At 42.7% G+C, this 16421-nt stretch overlaps 1 protein-coding gene across 1 annotated transcript in view; it reads left to right on the top strand.

Annotated features, from left to right (window-relative positions):
• The window catches only part of PLCB1 (phospholipase C, beta 1 (phosphoinositide-specific)), a 311317-nt gene extending 295494 nt beyond the window's left edge, over window positions 1-15823 (top strand). The window contains exon 32 of the mRNA XM_009319577.1: window positions 12496-15823. The gene's annotated coding sequence lies outside the window, so the exon portion shown is untranslated. The remainder of the gene's footprint in view (window positions 1-12495) is intronic.
• The last annotated feature ends 598 nt before the right edge of the window (window positions 15824-16421 follow it).

Below are 16421 nucleotides of genomic sequence, written 5' to 3'. Positions count from 1 at the left end.
AGAGGGAGAAAGGTGAACAGGTCTGGATGCAAGAATGGCGTCTGACCTTCTCTGTGGGAATTTGTTATCTCTACCTGTCTGTTGAAGGAGGCTTGGATTTTAAGCAGCAACCTGGTCCCATTTCCTAGACCCTTTCGTGCTTTGCAGCTTCCTTAAATTGCTAAGACAAGACAGTTGAAACTCCTGAACCTCCAAAACACGGCATTTGCACTGCTCCTTTGCGAGTCAGGTTAGCTTCAGATCGCTGTTTGGGAAGGAGTGTGCACTTCATGCCATTTTGTGCCAGTGGTTCTTTCATTTGACCTGGTGAGTTTGTGCCTGCGCTTATACGGTTTCCCGTACGGTAGATCCAAAACCCATCAAAGTCAATCACTGTCGTCTTGTAGACTTAAGTGAACTTTGGCTATGCCCTTTAACAGGCATGAGTTCAAGCTACTCTGCGCAGCACTGAGATAGGCTTTGTCTTGTTTATCCAGCTTTATGAAGTTACCTTATACGTCAATTTTTACGTTACGGGATGCTTGCTGAACATCATTGAAATAAAGTTGTCTGCATGGTTCATTTAAACTTGATGGGTAATTAGAGAGTTGCCTGAGTTTGCAGTAGTCAGCGTTAATATGACCTTTGGAAAAAATGTTTAAATAAAAAACAACTGAACTGAAATATTAATCCCTTAACCTTAATCATGAGGATGGCTTCATGAACCTCCCATTGCATAGTGCTACTTAATCCCCAGTAATAGCAGAACAGACAAGAGGAGGATTTTTTCCTTTTAAGTTCATTGTAGTATCAGGAAGTAAAAAACCTTCAGGCTATTTTTAATTAGGTTGAACCTCTGGGCAGTGCCACTTTTACATTAAGCTATAAAGTTTTTAAGAGTTGCGGTTAAAATTCCACACTAAGTTTGCTTCTCAAGTCAAAAAAAAAGTGTGTTGTGTAAGACAGCACGAAACAACGAGAAGTGGTGGATATATATGGATGAAATAATGGTGGAAGTAGAGAGATGTGAAGATAATAGTAATACATAAACAGTATCAGACTCTGGATCCTTAGTAGTGATGATACATCTCCGTTTGATGTTCATTATATAATAATGAACATATACATCAATATATAAATTTGAATTGAGTCCCAACTTCCTGTCATTGTTAAACTCGGCCTCAAAACTTTCCTGACACTTGGAAGTACAAAGGCCAAAATACTGAACCATCATTTGTGGAAGATGGAAAATGAGGGACAGCAGCTCCGTCTCCGCTGTTAAACTTCTGCCAGGTTCTAAATAGATTTCTTTCATTAGCTTGTTACGTTAGAAAATAATGGGTCGGTCACTAAATTGGCTCATCGTTTGGGGAGAGTCAATGCACATCTCTGCTAATAGTGAAGAGGAAGCCAGATTCGTGTTGTTAATGAGTTAGGAAATATTTTGGAATAGTCTTCGCGGTTACAAGGGATTACAGAACTGCAACTACTTGAAAAGATTTTCAAAGAAATTTCTAAGGCTTTGATCTTTATTCAGAGAGTGCTTGCTTTCTAGTGTAAAAACATTCATTTTTAGCAGGATATTAACAGAAGGACTGACTGCTCAGTAATTTTCCAAGCAGACTTTTCAGTGAGGCTCCATCTTGCAGAGGCTTTGTGATGTGAAGAGGTATAGTCAGAGCAAGGTAAACTTCAAAGTGCAGCATAAGGCTTTATCAGTGTGATCATTTTTTGAACTAATGGTGGCTTACTTCCAAACTTCCATGCAGTTCCCTGACAGTTATCAATGACATGGAAATTACAGTGAGCGTGTACCTTAAGAAACACGCCGTCTCAAGATACACAGACCTCAGTGCATGTTAGAAGCTCTTATTAGTCTAAACAGGCTTGAGAGTCTGGGCTGAGTAGCAAGGGCAGAACGGTGAAAGGAGGTTCCAGACGTAATCATGGGATGACTCTGTTTCTTTTCCATTGAGTAGCACAGTGATGCCACTAGAGAGAGATAGAGAAACATGTTATTTATTTCCTTTTTCTTGTCGTATTTGAGAAGAAATCTCTGTGCTCGGAGGGAATTCTCTGCGATACTGATGGGACCTGTTAGAGATGTCCTGCCAAGAATCAGACACAGGCAACACTATAATTATCTATTAGCAAGGTGGATGTGAGAGACTGAAAAACACTTTGTTAAACTGTATTCAGAGTTCAGTTTAGGCAAGGATCCAAAAGTTGTGGTGTGGGTTTCACCACATTTTTTTCAGACCTGTACTTCATCAGCTCCTGAGCCCTCACACGGGAGGCCTTAAGCACCTGAAGCTTTCGTTTCTTGTCTCTCTCCTCTTTCAAAAATAGCCAAAATCTCTCGCTCTGCAGGACAGCACCACTTTTAGGCAAAGCACATTATACATAAAGTGGCCGCGCGGATTCCAGGGTCCCCTGGAGACATCCTGCTCGGCTGCCGTGGTGCTGCGCAGCTCTGAGAGTCCCGCGTTCTCCGGTCCACCCGGGATTTGAAATATTTCTGGAATATATCATTGCTGTTGTAACCTCAAGATGTCATTTAAAAGGAGTTTCCAAGGGACTGTTATGACCTCTTGAGCTGAGACTTACAATACTGCTACTCTTCCAAGGCCTGTGCTGTTGGGCAGTCAGCTAGCTGCCTGTTTCCAGGGTGCCTTGGAGGCATCATGGAAGTGGAAAAATCACTTGTGAGAAGGTAATGGATGCACTGATTTTTTTAGTTGCTTGTTTTGAAGACAGTATCCAAAATATGGACAGCACTTTGTAAAAGGACCAATTAAGAAGCTCGATTTGAGCTATGTCACCAGAGTTATTTATCCTGGATCCACCCCAATAAACTAAGGGCAGTATCTGATGATAGATGAGACTTCAGTGGAGTTTCTCTGGATTTATTGCACTGAAACTGGGCAGATTCTCTTTTGCTTATAGTGAAGCTAACTTATTCCAGTGATAATGAAAAAGAGCAGAATCTAGCCTTAAAATGTTATACATGCTCATGGAGAGGCGATTTTTTTCCCATTCATACCAGCTCAAATTATCTTTAATCATATGCATCATGAGGTGCATGTGTCACGTATTTATAGAGTCATCAAAAAAACACTTGACAGCTTAAGAAAGCATTTTATCCACAAAAGGAAACAATTACACAAAATAGGCATCCGAAAGAAGAGTGATTCCAAGTATACAGCTCACAAGGCACAGAGCAGGGCTTTGCATGAAAGTAAACTGCTGTACTGATGAAGAAATAGGAAACAAAGTCATTGTGAAGAAAATCCTCCCGTAGCATTCAGTACAAGCTCTCTCTTTAAAGAAAATGCAAGAGATCTGACATTACGAATAATAATACAACGGCTGGTAGGAAAAGATCACCAGTTTAGGCTTTTGCTGTAAGGAGCTTCTCTAACTCCAAAGTTTTCAGCAGAGGTACAGTACAGGCATATGTATATATAATACACATGTAACCTGGGCAACACTGATGGGCATCTCATCACTCAAACATTTATTTTTTAATCAGCTTTTGGAACAGATGTTGGTTTACGGTACAGAAAGAAGATACGAGTTTCTTTACGAGAGCGTTAAAATCTAGGAGCCCAGGTCCCAGGTTTCTTCGCAGTCCCATTGGTTTAAGTGAGGTTGCAGTTAATAAAGGTGGAGACACAGATTGATGAAGGCCCTAAGGTTACAGTCTAATGCCTTGAGACAGCAGATATTAAAGGACTCATTTATATGGGGACTTGTTGTACATTAGGGAGGCATAGCAAATCACCTTGGCTTTAACAGGAAGAGACACAAAGCTTGAAACATGGAAGATAAGAGTCAGGGGAAGTCGGAGGGGGAGTATATGAATAAGGGAAGATAACTCAGTATACGGTTTCTAGACTCCTTGGCTTGTGACATACTTCAGGTGTTAGAGTGATTTTTTTCAAGCCTGTCTTGGGGCAATTTCTGAAGGAGAGTATGTGGACTGTGCAACCTGTTGACGTAGGAAGGCAGGGGTGCCAGCAGCGGATCAGTCAAAAATGCGGCAACTCCTGAGGGAGCGCCCCTGGTCTCAGGAATAGCATGGAGCCCTTGCAGGGTGGGAATATCGGCTTGGTGTGTTAGACCTTGTGTGAAGAATTAGGGGAGCTTCGTCTGGGAGAAAAAGGATGTGGGGTGGGGCTGGCGGAAAGAAAGTCCTGGATTTGGTGTCTCTCCTGTCTGCCATGGTCTGAAAAGTAACCATTATTTGAAAACGCAGTGATGGGCATGCACCGAGACTGAGATGTCCTTGTCTGAGGACAGGACTCATTAATGGGAGCTCTCCAGTCAGTGTAAAGACATTTCCCGCACGGGCTGTCGTTTACCTAGAGCAATGCTGTTCCCTGCGCCGTCTCTGATACTGAGTGCCCTTAGGTTTTCTTTAATGATTCCACACTCCGACATCTTATGAGATAAACCTCGGGTACCCGAACAGTTTCATTTCATGCTTAGCTATATTGTCTATGAGTAGCTATGTTAAGCCCAAACGTTAACACGGTGGCACGTTCCTTTTTGCACTTGCTTGCAGTCACTGGGAGAAAAAGAAAAAGAGAGCATTTAGGTGCTCTCTGCACATGTAGAGAGAGACGTTAGCTCCTTTTCCAGGCCTGGATAAACAGCTTCCCAAGAAACTGCATTTCCCAGCCGCTTTCTTTGGGCCATTCTTCCAGACGGCAGAGGTGGGTATATCGCTTTTGGAAAGGTCCTGCAGAGGAGTCCCGGGTTCTCCTCAAACCCATCATCCTCACCTCAAGTCACCGTCTTCTGCAGCCCCCCCGTAGCGCGCTGGGTGCTGCGGAGGGACTGCAGCCATGAGGCGCGAGGACAACTAAGCAGTGGTTACTCCTTTGCCTTCCCAGCAGAACTCTGCTTAGTGGACGGAATAACATGGTCCTTAATAAGAAACTCCTTCTGTTTCCAATTAAACAAAAATTACTGCCTATAAATCACTTGATCCCTGAGCTCTGTTCCTCAATTTCACTCTCTCTGTTATTGAGCCTCCATCTGCTTTTAACAATTCTTGCTCCTCATACGTCTTTTAATGCTGTATCCCTCCAGAATGGCTTTCTAATTAAGTAAGCTCTGAAAATGAAAAGCAGCAGAACAGCAGCTTGCTTGCTCTCTGTACCCTTAATCTGGGAGTCCTCTATGTGCTATTTTGGAAGCTAAATTGAGGTCGCTGACATTATGCATATTTGTTGTCTGATGCAGTCTTAAAAGCCCCAAATCCTCTATTCAAAATTATCTTTAGGGACATGGGTCAAACATTTGCAGGAAGAAAAATAAGTATTTGGAGCTTTAGCAGATTTAGAGAAACGGGGGAGGAGCGAGAAAGGGGCCACAATCTCAGACCAGTATTTCTGTTGAAATATGCTTTCAGTGACCGGTGAAAAGATCACTGTCGCTGGTGTTAAAAAAATGAACAGTTCCAATGACATGTGAAAAGGAAAATGGGAGCTTTGCTAAACAGAAATAGCCTGCAGAGGTTGCAGTCCCCCTTCTGTTACGAATCGTGTAGTAACCAGTTATTGCCTCTTGTCAAAATACATTCTGCTGAAATTGCACAGAGCTGAATGCAGTTGAGTTTCTCATCAGTAAAACAAAAAGAACAGGGCCTGTTTATGTGGAATTAAATATTATTCTGCATGTGGGTAGTGCCACGGTAATTATGGATACAAATTAGTATCACACTTCAACTGGTGAATAAATACAATAACCAAATACCAAAAAAAAAGTCATTATTGTGCTATTTTGCTGCCCTCTGCCTCAAGGGGAAATAACGCAACTTACAAATTTGTCACATTTGGATTCAGAACACAAAAATTGTTAAAATCTTTTTAAAATCTTGAGAATAAAGAGTTTGCTGTTGGAAATGTCAGGCGTTGTTGGAGATACCAAACTGTTTAGTCGTCAGACTGGATTGTTGAGCCAGGATATTTTGAGTATTTTTCACTCATCATTCACTGCATCATTCAGAGCAAAAACGAGCGTGACCAGGAAAACAAAGCATTTATGAATAATGCAAAATAAGATAGATTTAAAAGGAGGGATAAAAGAAACACAAAACTCAAAAAAGTGGCCTTACAGAAAAATTGCAAGTGGAATGGAAAATCTGAGACTTAAAAAAGTTTATTTTAAGGCATATCAAATTTTCCAGTGGAAGAACTTAATCAAAACAAATATGGCCATAATGAATGTTTTTGCTTCAACAAAATTGCATTTTGGTGGGGTTTCTTTCACCAAAATGTGTAACCAGTTGTATTTCATATGTAACTTTAGCAAAACATTTTTGCTTGAAGATTAATTCTTTGGATGCTTTTTAAGTGGTGACCCTTCCGTTATTTTTGAGTTGAAAATATATTTTAAACAAACATGTGAGCTGGAATGAATCCCAGTCCGTGTGAAAGTGGGTTGGTTTTGCCTCAGATAACTAACTGCCTCTGGCATGGGATCTTACATCAGGAGAACGATGCTACGAGGTCACACCCCTGTGCAGGCCAAGCATGCAGTATCTCAAGCTGTATGGGGAAGGAAGAGAGCGGAAAATTGTTTGGAAAACACTTTCATTACTAACTTCCGAAACGCCACTTTTAAGGTACAACAGGAAGGAGCAGCAATGTTCACATTAACAGCTTCAAAGGTGTTGCTGCGGCAGGAAGGGAGATGGGTTGGACGTGGTTTCCCCCGCAATTTCCCTTTCCCTTGGGCTGCCAAAGTGAGGGGGAGGCGGTCGGAGGGAAGCGGTGCTGCCTGTCGGCCAGCTGTGTATCCGCCTCTCGTCTTCAAGCCACGGAGTCCTGCTGGAGGACTCACGGAGGCTGCCTGTGGGGTAGATGCAGTAGACTTGCACAAGACGCTGGCAACGGCACCAGCCCACAGGTGCATTCCCAAATTTGCTGTGTGTGTGACAGGGCCATGTTTTAGTCCGCTGGTTGTTTTTAATGCACACAGTAAGGTCTTTGCTCCTGACACCTGAGGTCCTAGATCCGGATGCCATTTCTGTTTGTGCAGATAGCTACTTCCCATGCCTTGAGCTGCTGCAGAACTTCTCTTAACTTTTCTCTACATCTGAAACTATTAGATTCTTATACCTCATTAGCCCAGCTTGTTTGCTTTTCCAGTTATCTTAAAACAATCCTGAAATTTAAAAAAAAAAAAAGGTTCTGCAGCAGGAAAGAGGGATGAGATGTATTTCAGGTAGTGAGAAGGGAGAGGAGTTCAGTATTCAAAGCCTAAGCTCAGGAACAAGATAATATGAAACTCTGTAAATGTGGAATAGTTAAGGATTAAGGGGTTTAACACATTTCTTTTATTTTTTAATTTTCTAATTGTTTTTTAACCTAAACACTCCATGTGAACTTCAGCCCTCCTGGTAACTCGTGTTGGCAGCACGTTGTGTTTTTCATGTGATCATTTTATTTTTGTTCTTGGTAGAAACAGAAGTTCATTAGATCACATTGCAAGTATGCAGAAGTCTACAGGGGCTTGATCAGGATAGTCTGAAACCGCAATTTCTGCTTTTGTAATTCTTTATTGATCACAGTTACTGTATTTAATGCTATGGTCACTATTTTAACATCACTATGTTATGCTATGTTATTTTGGTAGGTTTAGTAACAGCTAGGTATAAATGCCACAAATAGTTTTAATAATACCATCCGTTTCCTTTCCTGAGTGCATTTTCCTTGCTTTTAGCTGAATGACCATATTGATTTTCACCTCCCACATTCCACGGAATGTCGCTGAGGCCTTTCTCTGAATGATGACCCTTTTTGGAAAGCAGTTGTAGCCAAGGATGCCGAAGAGCCCTTTGAATTGAGAGGGAATGCGAGCCGATCAGCTGGGCAGCTGGCTGGCCGCCAGGAGCTCTGCTCCCTAAGGCACGGGCTCAGTCATGTAAAGCTCATTTTCTGTCCCTAAGGCTAGGGGCTGTGTTGGTTGCAGTCGAGGTTCCAAGGAAGACGGTGGTGTTCATCCGGGGCACGAGGGCGCGCGAGCCCAAGCTCCTCGGTCACCCACACTGCCTAACGGCTGGCTGAAGTTAAAGGGGCCCCTCAGGCACGGCTTCCCTGTGGAAACCCTTGTGGGGTTTCCCCCCCTCTGTACGGCTGACAGAGGCAGGACAGTCGCAATCAAAGCCTCACCGTATGCACTGTTACTTTTAGCAGGACAACTTGGTGGCCCAGTGGTCCACAGCCTGTTCCGAGCCTGTGCTGGTGTATGTCTAGTTCGATAAACGATCAAATAAACTGAGCGGAAGAGAGCCCTTTCAAACCAGAGGTAGCTGAGGATGGCACCTCCCGAGCTTTGATCCCTACCTAAGCTTAATTTCTCTCCTTCTGTAATTTGGGGATAATAATACTGATACCTACCCATTTTGTAAAGCTGATGTGAGTATCAGCTGATGTTTTTTAAGTAGCACTGTTGGGTAAAAAATAAAGGGTAGGTAGATAGAAGCGTACATTCAAGAGTTAGAGCTTCCGGCCACAGCCGTCAAGAGCGACTAACACATTCATCTCGTGTCCCCAGGGACCCCACTGCAAACACTGAATGATGGCTCCAAATTTTAAAATATTAACTCATTGCCTGTAAGTGAAGTACACAAGAGTGTGATTTACCTGAACAAGAAATAATGTTTCCAATCCCTTGTGGGATACTAAAGCCTCATGGAGGTGACATTAAGAAGTCGTTTTTGCTGGGTGTTAAAGAGAGGACAGAGGATCTATAAGAGAGCAGATAGTGAGATAACAGAAGGAAGAAGGTTGTTATGTGTTAATGGGAACAGTGGTCCAGATAATGATCTGCCCGTCTAATCATCGGTCTCATTTTCCCCCCCCTTGTCTGGCTCCAAGATCCTAAAAGCAAGTGTAGGTCACCTTGTTTAGTAGCTAGAGAGCAGAGAAATCGGGGTAGGTGGACTTGGGATGGGAAGCAACCCAAGGGGACAGCAAACTGAACGGTAAGGCCACACTGGGCTGGAGTCTGGTGGGGTGCTGGTTGTGCAGAGAGGTTTTTACTAACACACACAGAGTGACATGGCACTTTGTCGTGCCGTCAGCAAGCCAAATAAAAGACGTACGTGACTACTGCTACTAACGGGAGGGCAGCTTTCCATTAGTGAATGAACTGTAATGTCCCTGCAAAGCCACAGAATATGGTTATCATTGTCTAATAGGAGGATACCGAGGCTTTTAAAACAAAAACAGCCGTTTTTTTTTTTGAGCCGGCTGGTTTTAAGCAGGCAACTTGTTTCTTTACCCTTCACCCACAGCTGTTTGCCAGTGTTGTGCCCGGGGCTGGCGGTTTAAGGAGAAACGTAGCCAATTCGCAGTGAGACTGTCGTGAGTTTGCAAGCCCCAGGCTCGCTGAGGAAGACTTCAGCGAGGGGTCGGGTCTGGCAGTGGGACGGCTGCGTTGCGCCGAGGCTCACCAGTTGTGCTCTTCATTGCAGCTGGGGTCCTGTGTGATAGCCTGGTGGTCAGGGAGCGGGCTCCGAGGTGCTCGTCTGAAGCCGAGCAAGGGGAAGGACTGACAGTGCCTTTGAAATCATAAAGAAAACTACTTTTTACACACTGTTGCAGTTTTAATCAACCCTCCTTGTCTACTGTCTGCTCCTTCTCAACTAACTTCAACCTTCTCATGATTAGATATCTATATAGACTGTCTCTGGAGACACTGGAGGGAGAAAGGTAGCTCCAGATTCATGTCATTTCTATTAAGCGCTCGACTTAGGGGGGATTATCCACTGGAGGCACTTTAGGAGATGAATATTAGACATAACTGCTATCTAACAACATGCTTATGGTTGCACTGGGTTCAGATAACGTTCCGTTTCTGAGGGATTTCAAATATTTCTATTGCTCTTAAACCTAATTAAGCAAATCAAGGTTCTGAAGGAAGTTGAGAGCCAGGAGACTTTCTCTGACTTTTGATTTTACATACCTCTTTCTATACCTGAAGTGCTCAAAATTTACAAATTCAGTAATTTGTAAATAAAAATGTACAAAAATGAGGTGGGGAAATGTGGTAGTCCGTCTCCGGCTCAGACACTCCTATATAAAGAAATTCATGCCCTTTTATATAAAACTTTGTCTTCCAGTGCTCTAGAGCCTTTCCCACGATTCCTAGATTTATAAAAAACATTGTATGCAGAGCTGCCTCTCCCTGCAGGAGCTTTAACGGGCTTTGTGGGGTGCTCAGACACTGCTGCGGATCTGCACCAGCAGCCCAGAGCCCGGCTGCAAACACTCCTGAACAGGGACAGACAATGGCACTTTGTGCGCATGGTGCCCAGCGTGCTCGGAGCCCGCTGGCGTGCCCTGCCTCCGCCATCGCCGCTGTTTCGGATGAACCCAAGGAGTGTTTTGTCCCACGTCTGGCATAAATCTCCCTCTAACTGTGGTAGCATCTTTGGGTAATCGTCACAAATAAACAGAAGGACTCGTCTTCCCCTCCCTCCCTCCCGTTTTTTTTTAGGCAGCGTGGATATTTAGTAGTGAACTGTAACCAAAAGCATGATTGCACCGTGACGGCAGACCTTTTGCCTGGAACGCAATCTTTGGATTTGCAATATGACCTACGTGACTGCGATGCTGCGGCACTCTGAAGTAGAGACCAGTGCAGATGTAGCCCCTTGGTGGTTGAGAAGCCCACTGGGCAGCAGGCATGGAGGTCCTGGGGCTGCAGGGCCCCGGCGGTCAGCTGGGCAGTGAGGGATGGTCAGCGTCGTTTGCGGGTTTTTCCCGCCAGCCGCGGTACGGCACCGTTCCTCTGACAATACGTGTACTCTTGGAAGTGTTACCAAAATGGAGACGAAAGGAGGATCCCTTCAAAAATTTGTACCTAGGCATAAAGCCAGAAAACAAAGGAAGTTCAGGAAAAAAAAGAAGGGTACCACATGAAAGAAGGGTGTCATGGTAGTGATTGTCTAACAGTTGATACGAATAGATATTTTAGAGGCAGGGTGTATTTAATGCAACCGTTTGTGCCTCAGACTCGGTGTTTGTCAGCACTGTGACACCGAGGTGGGGAACTGAGGCCAGAACAGCAGGCAGATTGCCAGAAACAAGGCAGGAAAGAAGCTTTAGCAGGAGAACCAACAGGAAAAAGCCAGATCTTAGATCTTGAGGAAGAAAAACTGCAAAATTTGTCTAATTAAGGAATGTAGAACTAGACCGGGTGAGCTAAGGACGTCGATTTGCACATCAGGAGAAAGGAGAAGAGGCCTCACAAAAATAAAATCAGAGATGCGGGATGAAAACCAGGACAGAAGCATGGGGAATGGGATTGGAAGGGCTCAGAGGGAGGGGTAGTGGTAAGGTCAAATGCTGTGGACAGGTCAAGGATGGTAAGAGTAGTGTAGGTCCTAATGTTCGAGTGAAAATTTGTATTACCTGTTGAGAGCCGTCGCAATGGGGTGAAGGAGACTTGAAACTAGACAGGATAGCCTCAAGCATAGAGCTGAAGGATCAGAATTCATAGCACCTTTATGCGTCCTGGAAAAAAATATAGCTCAAAATACAATTGCCTAAGAAACTATCGTGAAACTGCTGCAGCTACAGTTAGCAGAACCTGACTCCCTCTTTTTAAGAAGGTGGGTGGACGGATGGTTGGATGGATGGACGGACGGGCGGAGCGGGTTTGGCTTTGGAACTCACCCCTTTTGCTTCCTGCCGTGCTCATATTGGTCATGATGAAAAAATTGGCTTTGTCTTCAGTTGAAACCTTCATACACATTAATGGTTTTTAAATAACGGATCGTGCAGATCCTAATATGGGCACTGAAAACAAAGGCTATACAAATAAATACTGGGAAAGGGCCCACAGCTTCCTGAAGACTGATAGCCAGATTTCTTGCTGCATGCCTTTTGCATCCTGTTGACGATATGACACTTTTTCCCCAGTAATGTCCAAGACACATATTGCATTAATCAGATAATGTAACTTTCCATGATCTAGCCCTAAGAAATGTAATTCAGCTTTTTTTCCCTCCCTCTTTGACTCCCTTTGACAACTGACTTTTTCCTAATGGGTTCTCCAACCCAAGAAATCTGGCAAAAGTTATTACATTGTTCTCAGAGCCATGTTTGCGGTGTGATTAATGTGCGATTAGCTACCTGAAGCTTGATAAAGGCCTTGCTCTTTCAAAGGCTTATCCCTGATCCATACTGCACTTGAATCGGGTCTTGTGAAAGCCGGTGGAAGTATGGACGCCAGTACGGTTAAATCCACGTATATTTTAAGGATTTGGGTACCCACGCACAAATGACCGCACGTTCCTTCGGCTTTGCAATGGCTGCATGGAAATCAATAGGCGTATCGGATGTGTGGCGCTAATATGAAAAAGAAAGGAATATATTCGTGAATCATGCAAAAAGGCGTTATTAATTTCCCCCCTGCCTCATGTGGTACGTTCCCCATACTGTAGCGCTGGTCTCATTAGATAGACCTGAAGACAGCTTGTCTCTTTTGTTGTAGTTGCAGGTGGAACTTGATCAGGAATATCAAGACAAATTCAAAAGACTGCCTTTGGAAATTCTGGAGTTCGTACAGGAAGCCATGAAAGGGAAAATCAGCGAAGACGGAGACCACAGTTCTGCCCCCTCCTCCCTGGCATCTGACAGTGGAAAATCAAATCATAAACCTCTGCAAAGTGAAGAGGAATTGGAAGAAGATAATCCAGAAAAAGTATTTGATACTACTTTTTAACTGCCCAAGAAACAATCGGTGCGCCCGGGCGCACCACTCCCCAGCTGCCCGTCTCCGCTCTCCCGACGTGAGCTGCCGCTGAAGCGCTTCGGGAGGCAGGAGGAATCTGCATTCAAGTGCACATGTCCCAAAAGGAACATTTTAGAAAAAGTATTGTGCAAAGGTCTTCATTCTCATTCTTCATCTTCTTATTATTCTAAAGCTTAGTGCGGTTGTAATGGGAAAATTAATATGTTAACCATCGTCTCCTCTTTTTTTCCTCTCTTTTTTATTTTTGGCCAATTTACAATGGGTAATTTTCTGGCCGTGTTCACTGTTAAGAATGTTTAATGAAAACCAGTGTATTAAACGTGTGCAGATTTCCTTTTGAAGTGCCAGTGCAAGGTGCTCCAAACTAATACAGATGCCAGAGAATATTGCAACAGTACTTAATCATATTTGTTTCCTTCTTTATAACTGCACCTTGACAGCCATACCATCATTTTACATTTGCACTGAAACGTTTAATCCTTTTTAGCTTTGCAAGCACCGGTGGCTTGCTGTCTTGATATTATGTTTATCACGTGGGAAGAAATATATTTGCTGCTGAAAATTCTTGGAACTGTGGGGACAGGAGGAAAACAAAGAGAAGAACTCCGCCTGGAGAGTGTCGGTGTCTGTGTACGTCTGTGTTTGTTACACTGTGTGGGTGCATATATGTTTGTATATATATAGCGCTATATGTGCACACACATCCGTCTATATACACACACGGCATGTTTCTGTTTGAAGTCGGTGCGGTCTCTCGGCCGAGTGAAAAGTTTCAGGGATAGGTGAGTAGAGAATCTTTATGAAAGCTAACATCTGGGTTCTCCTGCTATAAAACAGTCATTGAATCATAAAATTCTTTTTGTGGTGTTAGTGTTGTAAATCAAAGTAGTTTTAGAATATAAATTTGATATATATTTTGCAGACTCAAAAGTATTGATTTTAAGTATCATATTTTAAGCTTACTGAATTTGATAGGACTATAAAACGTTTAGGACTGCAGTATTTGAAATTTAACAGAATCTTCCATTATTTTTAAGACTGAGGTTCAGTTTTACTAAGGTCTGAAATTTAAAAGTAAAATATAAAAACCTGATCACTGTTATTTAAAAATGTATATTAATCCGTTTAACTGACTTGTTAAAACAAGAACAATCAAAGTTAGCGTACTGTGCGATAGGCACGAGAGAAGTAACGGCACATTTCGAGAAATTTGTATCGGACGACAGAGGGACTTTGTGAAAGTCAGGATATTTGAAAAGGTAAAGAAACGCTGTTCTCTGGATTCCCATACTAACAGAAGTGGCAATTGCGAAGCATCGCGGGCGCAATGTTTCTTATTTGTACCCAAGCCAATGCATAATGCCGAAGGCCCTTCCCTCAGCCGTGTGCTGAAGAGGCGTCTTGGGGCAAAGGGTAAACTAGCTCAGAAGACGCAGATTTGATCCTGCAGACTCGCCTAAGTGGCTTTTCCAGCGCACCACTGGGCCCGGTGCAACTGTTCTGAGGAGCGGCGCTCACATACTTGTTTGCAAGATCGGGGCCTTACTTTGTGTTAAAAAGCAGTCGGAGAAGGAGGTCGGTTACATAGGGAGGCATTTTAATACATCGTTAACAGTTAAGTTACTTTACTTCCATTCCCTCAGGATTCTAGTACTTTAAAGTAACTTATTTTATTTAAATTTAAGCAATAAAATACAAATCAAGCTTAGGTTTTCAGTTAAATAATGGTGTGTGTGTATATAAGTTCAAATCTTGGACAACAGACAGTATTTTGACGTTTCTTTTTTAAACTTAGAGCAGAAGGAAAGAAAAATTGCACATCGTTTGGAGATCGTATTTTGGATTAAGCTATTCTGGTTTATGATGGTGAAATTAGTGAACATGAAATTCGAAAATCTGACTTTCATCTTAACGCTAGGAAAGGTGAATCCTCTCTTAATCCTTGTTTTGCACTTTGAAATCGGTCTTAATCGCTCATTGAAAACATAGAGAGTCAAGATGTAATGCTGCATTTTATAAAGTAAAAACGACATACTGTCTAAATTATTAAAAGAATAAACTGATGGCAGTGTTCACAATGAAACCGAAGATTATTGCATTCTAGAAACCGTTGTACGGCGCAGGCTTTTCGGTAAAATCTTAGCTCCTTTGGATTTCAGCGCTACGTTCCCGTGGACTTCAGCGGAGCCAGGACTTCACCGCAGTCTTCAAAGAAACTTGGGCAAATACCAGTTAACCTTTTATTTATATTTAAAAACCAATAAATATACAGGTTGGATTAAGTATACTATCAGCTGTAGTCATTTTACAGTACGTTTGTATTTGACCATTTCCTGTACTCACATTTTTTTATATCTGTACAGTGCCACTTTCTGCAGGTGTAAGGTAGTGTGTAATACTGTACATCTCGCATTGTTCGAACTATTTCAGTGAAACAGATACCATTTAATATTGCTATTACTTGAACTAGAGTAAGATAATGAAAAAAGGGTCTTTATGATGTGCAAGTCTCGTGCCTTTTATGTATTTGCCTTGTTCCGTGTCGAATGTGTGGAAATGCTGTATCGTGGACTTTCTGCTGTATAGAATAGAGCTGTCTATATTAAACTAGGTCGTGCACTTCAGATATCTTTACACTACTGAAAATAGCTTGGTTTTGGCAGTATAAACAGAATTTTAAAAATTCTAATGAAGGCCAGACATTTTAGATTTAACATGTTCATAATTACATTAATTAATGCTCATGTATTAGCTAAACAGTCACTGAAAGATAACTAAAGGGACATCATCATTGCTTGCCTTTCTTTGAAATCAGTGTTGCTCTTGTACATTGTATTAATAGTGTCTGTGATTGATCAGTCCTTGATGATTTGCTTTCAAAGTAGGATGAAATATTTCGGTTAACATGTACATATTTTTCGGTTCCTCAATCTACGATTGTTTCAGAGGCATAATTCACATTTTTGTAAAAATTCTATGCAATTTTGTGGCATGATGTTTCTTCCACTTGTAATTTTATGTGCTTACATTACAGATCCAAAGGACAAATAAAAATTTCTTAACACAAGACGGCTGTTTTCTCTGTTCCTTGACTGAAAAGCCTCAGTTGACTCAGGAGACCTTACTGACCTCGAAGACCTTACCCTGACCCCTTTGCTCCCGGGAGGGGCGGTGCCACGAGGAGTCGGTGCAGTTTCCCTGCAGGCTCCGGTGTTCACAGCAAGGAGAAGACGAAATTGCCCGGGCATCCCCCGCCCCTCCCAGCAAAACGTGTGTTTGCTGGCGCTCTGGAACAAGGGGAAACAAAAACGGTGCACGGCAGCCAATGACCTGGTAAGAAGATGTATTGGTTTACGGGACAGGCTTTTGTAGAACAGCAATTGCATGATTTTCAGCCCTACCTGTAAACCGCCTCGACAAATTGTAGCAGCTTTACTTCTCTTCCGCTGCCCCAGCTCTTTCGCTCATCGTCTATGCAATGATACACGCGCTGTGAAATGCACCTTTGCAGGGGCCTTCCACTCAGAGCACTGAAAAATTAAATCTGTTCCTTTGGCTTTTGACTTTCCTTTCCCTATTTAATTTACAATGTAAAAAATTATCTCCGGGAGGAGAGATAAGCGGGTATATTAATCCAGTGTACTAAGCGATATACCTGTTAAAAT

This window comes from Pygoscelis adeliae, unplaced genomic scaffold (assembly GCF_000699105.1).
Source record: "Pygoscelis adeliae isolate BGI_AS28 unplaced genomic scaffold, ASM69910v1 Scaffold122, whole genome shotgun sequence".
Classification (NCBI taxonomy): domain Eukaryota; kingdom Metazoa; phylum Chordata; class Aves; order Sphenisciformes; family Spheniscidae; genus Pygoscelis; species Pygoscelis adeliae.
This window is presented reverse-complemented; position numbering and strand designations above follow the sequence as displayed.